General features: G+C 37.3%; 1 pseudogene; it reads right to left on the reverse strand.

Moving 5' to 3' along the window:
• Positions 1–12,480, reverse strand: part of LOC122910069 — a 116,719-nt pseudogene that overhangs the window by 32,830 nt on the left and 71,409 nt on the right.

Raw genomic sequence — 12,480 nt, forward strand, 5'->3', positions numbered from 1 at the left:
TTTGTTATTACAGTTTTATAATACATATATAGCAACACAAAATCTTCTGTTTTGTAATATACTCTTCATTGTAACGGCTCTCTACCAGCTAGTATATATAATTTCATCTTCTTTTGATGAGTCAGACATTTTAGGTACCTCGGATACTCTTTTTCTGAACAAACCCCTGATATATGTCCTTGTTATTTAGCTTTTAAGAAAAATTAGTGCTCAATGAATGGTGGATATTAATATACTTATTACCATTAAATGTCCTTCTCAATGTTTATAAAACTAGCTGACAGCAGAAGGTGTTCAAGTCTCCTGCTGCCTCAGCACACTGTCTTGTTTTCTATAATAATATTTAATATTCAGGTCTATTTTTTGAATTAATGAGACTAACACTAGCAGACAAGATGGCAAAAATAAATTCTAAAACATGAATGTAACATCATGGAGATGAATTCTAATGAAATGGCTTTGCTTTGCTTAGGTAAGCTTGTATTTCCAAAATATTCTTTAAATGTAGGCATAGTATGGTGAAAACCAATCAGAAAAAAAGGAATTGATTACTTTCTTTCTACTTTATAAGCAACAGATAAATGCAACACCTTTAGAAACTCTGGGCTGGTTTTGGTTTTTTACCAAGGATTTATTTTATGTAAGTTTACATCATTAGCATATATCTCAAAATGAAATTTAAACACCAACAGGGCAAGAAATGGCTATGGCAATCTAAGAGCTTAGCTAAATACGGAAGAAGAAAAAGAGTTTGTTTAGAACAGGCAACAAACAGCACAGAAAAAAAAGCAACTCCTACTGGTGCCTCCTTCTGTAATAACAGCAACAGCTGGTAAGGAGCCCGCACATAGTGCTCTGCTCTATTCGAAACACTTGAAATGTATTAGCCTATTTAATCCTCAGCATGCCTTGGTGAAGTGAGACTATTTTACACAGGAGGACACTCAGGCACAAAGCTACCTTGAATAAAGATTCAAAACTTGTAAAAGTCAGATATCAAAGCCCACATTCTACACCACCAACCTAAACTGTCTCTCTGATGAGAATTAATGCTGTCCTTTCTTCTAATGCACATTACATTTGGCAGATACTTAGCTTTGCACTGCCTAGCATAAGAATGCTTTCTTCCTTACTAGGTTAGGTTACTCATACCCATCCCAAGAGTGCTACAAGATACCCAAAAGACTCTACAGCTCTTTTCTGGTTAAGTAAAATAAGACACTTATCTATTACACAGATGCTCTCCAGCATTACCTAGATTCATCAGACTCTTGGGAGGTTCAGGAGAGGGTCTGGACTGAAATTAGATGACTAACTCAAATAAGTATTAATCTGAAGCACAGTCTCAGACATTCTATTTACTCTATATAGTACTTGAAAGCTGGAACTCTAACTAAATCTCATCTCTGCAAATAGTATCCATCTATATTCTGGATGTAGAATGCGTTACATAAATGTTTATGGAACTTCACAGAATCCAATGATCAACACTTGAATTCCTCGGTCATAAAGCAAATATTATATATGAAAAGTTTTCTTTCAAAATTGAGTATTATCCATATTTAAGATTTCTCATTACCTGTAGTAGTGTGTGACTGTGATACAGGATAGATTCTTTCCATTCCAAGAAAAAGATTTAGACACTTTTCCCGCTGCAGAGGAAAGACCACTTTAGTAATAGCATTAGTGATTCTTCTCCACTCTAATATCAAGCCTGGAAAACTATGTAATCCCTTTAATTTATTTAAAACATCTTGCCAAAGAAATATAATGAAGTAAGATCAGATTCTTGTCCAAATTCCATACCAAACTAGACTCTCCCTTAGGTAAATAATATAATCTCAAAACTAAATTTGTTAACTCCTATATCTATAACTCAAAATTACGCTTTGGGTTTTTGCATCCCCATAATGATAAACCGACAGCAACTATAGATGATAAAATGCAAACATGTTAATGCCAAATAATATCAATTTAGATCTACTTTAAAAAAAAAAACATCAACTTAACAAGGTACTATAACTGCCCAGTCTCACACCAGCCAAGAATCTATATCATGTCTTTCCTTTGTCTATATTTTCTTCCTCTATTCTCATGTGATTGGAAGTTTCTCATTCTTTTCCTTTTGCCCTAATACTTTGATCATTTCCACATCAAGAAAGTCAGAAGACATTCATCTTTAAAACTCTGAAGTTTCTATGCTACAGAGTTGGGTAAACTGTGAAGAAACAGGAACTTTTGAGGTTAGAGGGCAAGATAAAACAAAAAGTTTTGTTACAGAATGAAACTGTGGAAACTTCCCTAGGGCAGGTAAGTCATAGTTAATGACAGTAAGGTCAAAATGGCAGCTTGAACTGCTCTTTCCTTACCTGTTATGGTGATACTTTCTATCCTTATTATTTCACTAAAAATTCATTCAGTAAAAATGTAACAATAAGCACTTTCTCTCTTCTCTCCTAAGCATACAGTTTCCATGGATTGTAATTTACACTTTCACTTTGAAATTAGTAGACTAGATTCTTTTTTTTTTTTTTTAAAGATTTTATTTATTTATTTGTCAGAGAGAGAGGGAGAGAGAGTGAGCACAGGCAGGCAGAGAGGCAGGCAGAGAGAGAAGCAGGCTCCCTGCCGAGCAAGGAGCCCGATGTGGGACTCGATCCCAGGACGCCGGGATCATGACCCGAGCCGAAGGCAGCCGCTCAAGATTCTTAAACTCATGGAAAATTCTTGCCCTATAATTTTGCCCTATAATTGAAAAATGTATATAAATTTTGCCCTATAATTGAAAAAAAATGTTTATTTGTAATGGCTTGTTCTTTCTTTTTTTAATTCTTCCACATCTTTGTTCATGTTCCTACACTATTCAAATTATATTACACTTGAAGTCCAAGAGTATCAGATGCCAATAATTAAATAATGTCTGTGGGTCTGAGTTCATACACCATTATACTGTTTTAATGATAGGAAGGACACAACTGCTAAACCAGATTTTGGTGCAGATTTTCCATGATGGAATGTCTCTGCAGTTTTTGCAGGGAGCCGAAACACAAACTAATTTGTTTTAATCTGGATACATTCAAATGATGGGCTATGCTGGGTCTTGACTTCATAAGCTTTCTTTCAAGACACCAGAATGCTAAAAGTAAATCAAATTCTGCCCTGCAACTGTCCTGAAGAGCACCTTACTAGTGCTGAACTGTTTTCCCAGCTTTAGCTTGTGCCCATTGTCATTCCCTCTCTGGTAGAACCCAAAGTTTTCTTGCTGCCTTGGTTTCGTGCTTCTCCATTTGGTGGCAACTTCAATTCCAAAAATAAAACCTGCAAGAAATTAATGCTTCTTTAGTCAAGAATCAAATCACAAGCATTGTCATTCATATAATATTTTTAAAAGTTATTTGAGAAAATCCATACAATTCAACACAGGTTGTGAGAACTTTTTATAACACATTAAATTACCACATTCAATAAAAAATGACAATGAAAATTTGTATGTCAAGTAGGCAATCTGTAACCTAATGTAGGCACTATAAGATTAATATCAATTAGAGGCTTTTAAAAAGTCAAGAACACAGGAATGTATACACTGTGTCCCCCCATATGGAGGGAATCAAGACCAGGCCTCTAGAGATGGATGCCTGAATACCCAACCAAGGGTTAGGGTTAGGGACTAGGGGTATGGCAGAACTGCTCTTTGGATTCTGGGGTGAGCTACTGGGGTCTGGGGGGTGCTGAGTTGAGGGCAGGGCTCAGGTTGAGTTTTATTTATCACTGAACAAGAGATAAGCTACTGACATTGAGACTTTGGGTTTCTCTGAGGACTGTGAACTCTCCTAAGTACCCTTTAATGTGGTAACTAATCAACATGTTTGCTTGATTATTTAAGCCTCAGTAAGGACCAACATGGGAGCCTTTGTGGCTATTATATGATCACAAAAATCAGAGAACACTGAGGTAGAAAGAGATAGAAAAAGCCATCTACTCCCACCACAGTAAGGCTAGACCCTATGAAACCCTGGACACAAAAAGTCAGGGAAAGGTGGCCAACCCAATGCAGAAATCAATAATGACAGCTAGGGGAGCTAATAAGGACCTACTGAAGAAATTAAGCCTACACAGGACAGGATCCAGGTACTGAGGCAAAAGGAAGATCCCATGTATACCTAAAATCACTAGCTCAATTTAAAACTCAAGGCTATTCAGAATACTATCTACTACTTCCATTCATTCATTTATATACCTTGAGTGGGCTTAGTGAACCTTGGATTATTTTCCCACTTAATAATCCTAAAAATTAAGAACATTTGCATTATATAAGAATGTTTATTGGCCACAAGTTGGGCAAGGGGTAGAAGGAAAGATAGGCCTGTATCTGTTATCTGTATCTGTATCTGTTATTCTGTAGAATAACAGTGATGATAGAAACAAAGATCTGGTTCTAATTTTAAGTAGTAGGAATAACTGGAATCTTAGGTATGAAAGATACTGAGGCTTGCTATGGATGTTAATAACTATTTTTCCCAAGAATTGTGTTATATAAGGCTGCGTGTGTAGAGATCAGGGTTGTCATACATAACAAATAAAATTACAAGATGTTTAGTTAAATTTTGAACTGCATGGGGCATACTTATATTAAAATATTGTTCATTGTTGGGGCGCCTGGGTGGCTCAGTGGGTTAAAGCCTCTGCCTTCAGCTCAGGTCATGATCCCAGAGTCTTGGGATCGAGCCCTGCAACAGGCTTCTGCTCAGCAGGGAGCCTGCTTCCTCCTCTCTCTCTCTCTCTGCCTGCCTCTCTGCCTACTTGTGATCTCTAGCTGTCAAATAAAATAAATAAAATCTTTTAAAAAATTATTCATTGTTTATCTGAAATTCAAATTTAGCTGAATGTCCTGTATTTTATCCAGGCAACTCTAGTACAGATATCAAAGAGCATATAAATGCCAGGAGAGGAAAGAGAATCAAATAATTGAATAGAAAAATGAAACATTATTTTTCAAATAGCAATAAATCAACAAACCCAGGAAGAGAGACCTACCATAATTAGGACAACTCAAAAATCTCACCTTAATATTTATAAGTTCTTATCTTAGATTTCTGTTTTTGGTGAAACCATCAGAATTAATTGTGAAAACTTCATATAAATTACCTCTCCAATTCTCAGTGAATACATCTGTGAAATGAGGGGGTTGAATTGGATGAGGGTAAGAGGCACTAATATTTATTGAGCACTTACTATGTGTCAGCCATCATGCTGGAAGCTTTAACATGTGTCATCTCATGTCATATGTACAATAATTCTGTGACATTTCTGAAAAGTTTACACCAGTTGGAGAAACTTGCTTCAAGTTACATGACCATAATGTAGAAAAATTAAGAATTAGAAACCATAGTCTTCTAACTCAAATGTCATTTTTCTTTTTCTCTAATTCATGCTTCCCTCTAGACCAGGGATCAGCAAACTTTTCCCAAAAAGAGCCAGATAACAGATTTTTTCAGCTTTGCAGGTTTTACTGTCACAAATTCTCAGTTGTGCCACTACAGACCAAAAAGAGCCATAGACAGTAAGTAAATAAACAAGTGCGATTATGCTCCAATGAAATTTTATTTACAAAAACAGGTGGCAGAACAAATCTGGCCCACAAGCTGTAGTTTGCCGATCCCCACTCTAGGCCAGTGCCATCCAAAAGAACTTTTTGCAAAAATGAAATTGTTCTATATTTGCACTCTCCATTACGGTAGCCACTTACCACATGTGGTTATTGAACATTTAAAATGTGGCTAACACAACTAAGGTACTGAACTGATATTTAAATTAATTTTAATTAAGTTAAATTTTTTAATTTATTTTTAAAGATTTTATTTATTTATTTTGTAAGAGAGAGAGAGAAAGAGCACAAGCAGGGGGAGCAGCAGAGTCAGAGGGAGAAAGAGACTCCCTGCTGAACAAGGAGTCTGATGCGGGGCTAATCCCAGGACCCTGGTATCACAACCTGAATCAAAGAAAGAGGCTTGGGCGCCTGGGTGGCTCAGTGGGTTAAGCCGCTGCCTTCGGCTCAGGTCATGATCTCAGGGTCCTGGGATCGAGTCCCGCATCGGGCTCTCTGCTTGGCAGGGAACCTGCTTCCTCCTCTCTCTCTGCCTGCCTCTCTGCCTACTTGTGATCTCTCTCTGTCAAATAAATAAATAAAATCTTTAAAAAAAAAAAAAAAAAAAAGACAGAGGCTTAATTTACTGCATCACCAGGTGTCCCAATTAATTCAAATTTAAATAGCTATAAGTGGCTATATAACAGTTCTAGAGGATTAGTACTATCCGGCCCAGTTCAAAGATTCCCCTTAAAATTACCAAGGATTAACAAGTCAATATGTGAAACTGTTAGATTACCTTAAATATAACTTCCCTTTTAAAATGAAGACCTAAAAACAAGCCATTAACATCAAAGGCCTTTTATTCTGGCCCAGAGTTTGGTCTAGGTCTATGGCCTTAGTATCTGAATCACAAAGGGATGGATTCCTGCTTTTGCTGAAATCCAGAGATCCTCTGTTTTTCATAAGGTCCTTATGTAATTTTATGTGCAGTCAGTTGGGTATTGGTTGGGGAGTTCTGAGCTAAAGAAATCAAAAGAAAAAATTAAACAAAACAAACAAACAAAAAACAGCACTTCTGAATTCCATACAAATGTACCCTGTGATTTGGAAAAACAAAAATTCCTCATTTTTTAAAAAATATAACACTGTGGCTTTTAAAAAAGGGCATTTCTTTATGAGTCTACATAACATTTCCTGAACTTTTACTATGAGATGGGCATTATTCTAAGTGTTTTACATTCACCATTTATTCCTCACAACAATTCTGAGGTATTCCTATCATAACCCAGTTTACTGATGTAGAAATTGAGATACAAAGAGTTGATGGATTGTTCCAGATTATAGGGTTAATAAATGGAGGAGATGGGACTCAAACCCATGAAGTCTGGCTTGAAAGCCTATGGTCTTCACAACATGCTACATTACTGAATTGCATCTACAAGTCACCTGAACTTCAATGCTATCAAGTATAAGCACCCACCCTATATTTGTAACCATTCCACAAGAACCCAGCCATCCTTTGTGGACTGTGGTGGGGAGAGGAAAGAATAGATCACCAACCTCTGAAAATAAAAATAAGAATAAAGTGTGTCCAAATTTATGTTAAGTTTATAAAATCTTATTTAGGTTTTAAAAGGCAAACAATCCCAAAAATCCTTTTTCAGTAACAATTGAGAAAAATATCTAATTTTATTGTCCAAAAAAGGATTTTAGGGCATGGAAGGGGTGAGAGTTCATGAAATTACTAACTTCATGGAGAAACAACTACATTGTTATATAACAATCATTATGGATCTTTTGTTCAACAAATATTTACTGAGTACCTCCTCTGTTCTAGGCAGATCTCACAGAGCATACATTCTAAGAGGCTTTTTTACTAACTTCTATTCTCATAAACACAGATATAATTTATAAATTAGATGCTAGAATACTCTATCTCCAAAGCACTCTGATAACTAAAATTTTTTTGAACTGTGTTCTTCGATATCTTTGGTGTTTAGGCAAACACATTTAGGAAATACACACACACACAAATAATTTTTAACTCTAAAATTCCCCATTCCCGTGATACCACCTTGGTGATGTCATCTGAAGTGGTGAAGGAAAAACTGTGTCCAGCTAGTTGATAGGCCTGAGTCTCAGATTGCATCCAGCTTGGCTTGCATTACGTGTTTCTGAATTTCAAATTCTGTGGTACTAAAGCCAATTCCATTTAGCTCTAGCAAGGCCAAGCAGTACCGAGGGGGCATTTCCACTTTACAAAAAATATCTGGAAGAAAAAAAAGAAAACTAAAACATTAATTCGCCAGTAAAATGACTAGATCATCACTATCATCTAAACACACGGAATTTTTCTAGGCAAATTCAGAGATGCTACTAAGTTATTCTTCGTGATCCAGTCTCATGAGGAACACTCTCAGGCCAACAAGAAAAGGCGTAAAAGTACTTCCTACTTCTCTACTTCAGCACTAGACTACTACGCTTGTCTACATAAAGAGCAGAAAAACTGGCAATCTTATGACTAGTCTGGACTACAAGAAATTGCATTTCTCCCAAGACAATGGTTCTGCTGCTACTTTTGGCAAGAGCATGAAAACCAAACTTATTTGCTAAACTGATTACAATGAGTTAATATCCTGAAATTATTCCCAATATTCCTGGTTCCATGGTATGAATGCTTGCACAAAGAACTAAAAATGGAGGTTTTTAAATTTTCCAATGCTCTTACCAAAGAATAAAGAGAAAGATTCCTAAAGTAAGAATCAGAGGATTTTTCTATCTGCTGACACTTCTCAAAAGAGTAGTCATGCTTTTTAATCACAACACAATTAAGTTTGAATATTAAAAAATACAAACATACAAAATACAAACAAAAATTTCCAAATATTTGAAATTGAAAACCAATCTTCTAAATAATTTATGAGTCAAAAGTGTCATAACAAAAAATGTTAATAAGTATTTAAGATAAAATGAAAACATTACAAGTCAAAATTTCTAAGATATAATGCAAGTAGAGCTTTGAGGGAAATTTATAGACTTTAATACCTCAATTAGAAAAGAAAAAAATGATTTGAAAACTAATGAACTTAGTGTCATACTTATGGATTTAGAAAAAGGGATGCAAAATAAAGTCAGAACTAAAAATCAAAGGCAAAAGTTGGTTCTTTGGAAAGACTGAAAGATTGGATAAACTTCTAGTAAGATTAAACAACAAATATGGTGAAAGAAAAGACAATGTAACAGATAAAGCACAGATGTATTAAAAAAATCAGGAGGAGTCAAGATGGTGGAGAAGTAGCAGGCTGAGACTACTTCAGCTAGCAGGAGATCAGCTAGATAGCTTATCTAAAGATTGCAAACACCTACAAATCCAGCAGCAGATCAAAGAGAAGAAGAACAGCAATTCTAGAAACAGAAAAACAACCACTTTCTGAAAGGTAGGACTGGCGGAGAAGTGAATCCAAAGTGACAGGAAGATAGACCCCAGGGGGAGGGGCCGAATGCCGGCAAGCAGTGGAGCAACGGAGCACAAAATCTGGACTTTTAAAAGTCTGTTCTGGGGGCGCCTGGGTGGCTCAGTGGGTTAAAGCCTCTGCCTTCAGCTCAGGTCATGATCTCAGGGTCCTGGGATCGAGCCCCGCATCGGGCTCCCTGCTCAGTGGGGAGCCTGCTTTCTCCTCTCTCTCAGCCTGCCTCTCTGCCTACTTGTGATTTCTGTCAAATAAAAAAAAAAAAATCTAAAAGTCTGTTCTGCTGAGGGACATCGCTCCAGAGGCTAAACCGGGGTGATGCCCACGCTGGGTCAGCGTGGGCTCAGGTCCCACAGGGTCACAGAAGGATCGGGGTGTCTGAGTGTCGCAGAGCTTACAGGTATTAGAACGGGGAAGCCGGCTACAGAGACAGAGCCAACAGTGAGCTCCCAGCGTGAACCGGTCGCAGGCTTGGTGAGCTCAGAGCGCGGCTGGAAGTCAGGCAGACAGGAGTTACTGGGACTGTTCTCTGAGGGCTCACTGAGGAGTGGGGCCCCGGGCTCTTGGCTCCTCTGGGCTGGAGACCAGGAGGCTGCCATTTGTATTCCCGTCCTCCGGAACTCTACGGAAAGCCCTCAGGGAACAACAGCTCCCGAAAGCAAACCCGAGTGGATTACTCAGCCTGGCCCCTGGTAAGGGTGGTGCAACTCCGCCTGAGGCAAAGACACTTAAGAATAACTACAACAGGCCCCTCCCCCCGAAGATCAACAAGAAATCCAGCCAAGACCAAGTTCACCTACCAAGGAGTGCAGTTTTAATACCAAGGAGAGCAGCAGAATTCCAGAGGAAGAGAAAGCAAAGCATGGAACACATGGCTTTCTCCCTATGATTCTTTAGTCTTGCAGTTAATTTAATTTTTTTTCTTTTTCATTTTTTTTCTATTCTTCTGCTAAAATTTTTTTAACTTTTACCCTTTTCTTTTTTAACGTTTTTAAACTAGTTTACCTAATATAGATATATATTTTTTTCTTTTTTATACTATTCTTTATTCATTTTCTCTTCTTAATTCTTTTTTTTTTCCTTTCTTTCTTTCTTTCTGAACCTCTTTTTATCCCCTTTATCACCCCAGATGATTTGGGGTCTCTTCTGATCTAGTTAAAGCATATTTTCCTGGGGTTGTTGCCACCCTTTTAGTATTTTATGTGCTCCTTCATATACTCTTATCTGGACAAAATGACAAGGTGGGAAAATTCACCACAAAAAAAAAGAACAACAGGCAGTACAAAGGCTAGGGACCTAATCAATACAGACATTGGTAATATTTCAGATCTAGAGTTTAGAATGACGATTCTCAAGGTTCTAGCCGGGCTCGAAAAAGGCATGGAAGATATTAGAGAAACCCTCTCGGGAGATATAATAGCCCTTTCTGGAGAAATAAAAGAACTAAAATCTAACCAAGTTGAAATCAAAAAAGCTAATAATGAGGTGCAATCAAAAATGGAGGCTCTCACTGCTAGGATAAATGAGGCAGAAGAAAGAATTAGCGATATAGAAGACCAAATGACAGAGAATAAAGAAGCTGAGCAAAAGAGGGACAAACAGCTACTGGACCACGAGGGGAGAATTCGAGAGATAAATGACACCATAAGACGAAACAACATTAGAAAAATTGGGATTCCAGAAGAAGAAGAAAGAGAGAGGGGAGCAGAAGGTATACTGGAGAGAATTATTGGGGAGAATTTCCCCAATATGGCAAAGGGAATGAGCATCAAAATTCAGGAGGTTCAGAGAATGCCCCTCAAAATCTATAAGAATAGGCCCACACCCCATCACCTAATAGTAAAATTTACAAGTCTTAGTGACAAAGAGAAAACCCTGAAAGCAGCCCGGGAAAAGAAGTCTATAACATACAATGGTAAAAATATTAGATTGGCAGCTGACTTATCCACAGAGACCTGGCAGGCCAGAAAGAGCTGGCATGATATTTTCGATCACTAAACGAGAAAAACATGCAGCCAAGAATACTATATCCAGCTAGACTATCATTGAAAATAGAAGGAGAGATTAAAAGCTTCCAGGACAAACAAAAACTGAAAGAATTTGCAAACACCAAACCAGCTCTACAGGAAATATTGAAAGGGGTCCTCTAAGCAATGAGAGACCCTAAAAGTAGTGGATCAGAAAGGAACAGAGACAATATACAGTAACAGTCACCTTACAGGCAATACAATGGCACTAAATTCATATCTCTCAATAGTTACCCTGAATGTTAATGGGCTAAATGCCCCAATCAAAAGACACAGGGTATCAGAATGGATAAAAAAACAAAACCCATCTATATGTTGCCTCCAAGAAACTCATTTTAAGCTCGAAGACACGTCCAGATTTAAAGTGAGGGGCTGGAAAAGAATTTACCATGCTAATGGACATCAGAAAAAAGCAGGAGTGGCAATCCTTATATCAGATCAACTAGATTTTAAGCCAAAGACTATAATAAGAGATGAGGAAGGACACTATATCATACTCAAAGGGTCTGCCCAACAAGAAGATCTAACAATTTTAAATATCTATGCCCCTAATGTGGGAGCAGCCAACTATATAAACCAATTAATAACTAAATCAAAGAAACACATCAACAATAATACAATAATAGTAGGGGACTTTAACACTCCCCTCACTGAAATGGACAAATCATCCAAGCAAAAGATCAACAAGGAAATACAGGCCTTAAACGACATGCTGTACCAGATGGACATCACAGATATATCCAGAACATTTCATCCCAAAGAAACAGAATACACATTTTTCTCTGGTGCACATGGAACATTCTCCAGAATAGATCACATCCCCAGTCCTAAATCAGGACTCAACCGGTATCAAAAGTTTGGGATCATTCCCTGCATATTTTCAGACCACAGTGCTCTGAAGCTAGAACTCAACCACAAGAGGAAATTTGGAAAGAACCCAAATACATGGAGACTAAACAGCATCCTTCTAAAGAATGAATGGGTCAACCAGGAAATTAAAGAAGAATTGAAAAAAATCATGGAAACAAATGATAATGAAAATACAACGGTTCAAAATCTATGGGACACAACAAAGGCGGTCCTGAGAGGAAAATATATAGCAGTACAAGCTTTTCTCAAAAAACAAGAAAGGTCTCAGGTACACAAACTAACCCTACACCTAAAGGAGCTTAAGAAAGAACATGAAAGAAATCCTAAGCCCAGCAGGAGAAGAGAAATCATAAAGATCAGAGCAGAAATCAATGAAATAGAAACCAAAAAACAATAGAACAAATCAACGAAACTAGGAGCTGGTTCTTTGAAAGAATTAATAAAATTGATAAACCCCGGGACAGACTTATCAAAAAGAAAAGAGAAAGGACCCAAATAAATAAAATCATGAATGAAAGAGGAGAGA

The sequence above is a fragment of the Neovison vison genome, chromosome 6 (assembly GCF_020171115.1).
Source record: "Neovison vison isolate M4711 chromosome 6, ASM_NN_V1, whole genome shotgun sequence".
Lineage (NCBI taxonomy): Eukaryota > Metazoa > Chordata > Mammalia > Carnivora > Mustelidae > Neogale > Neogale vison.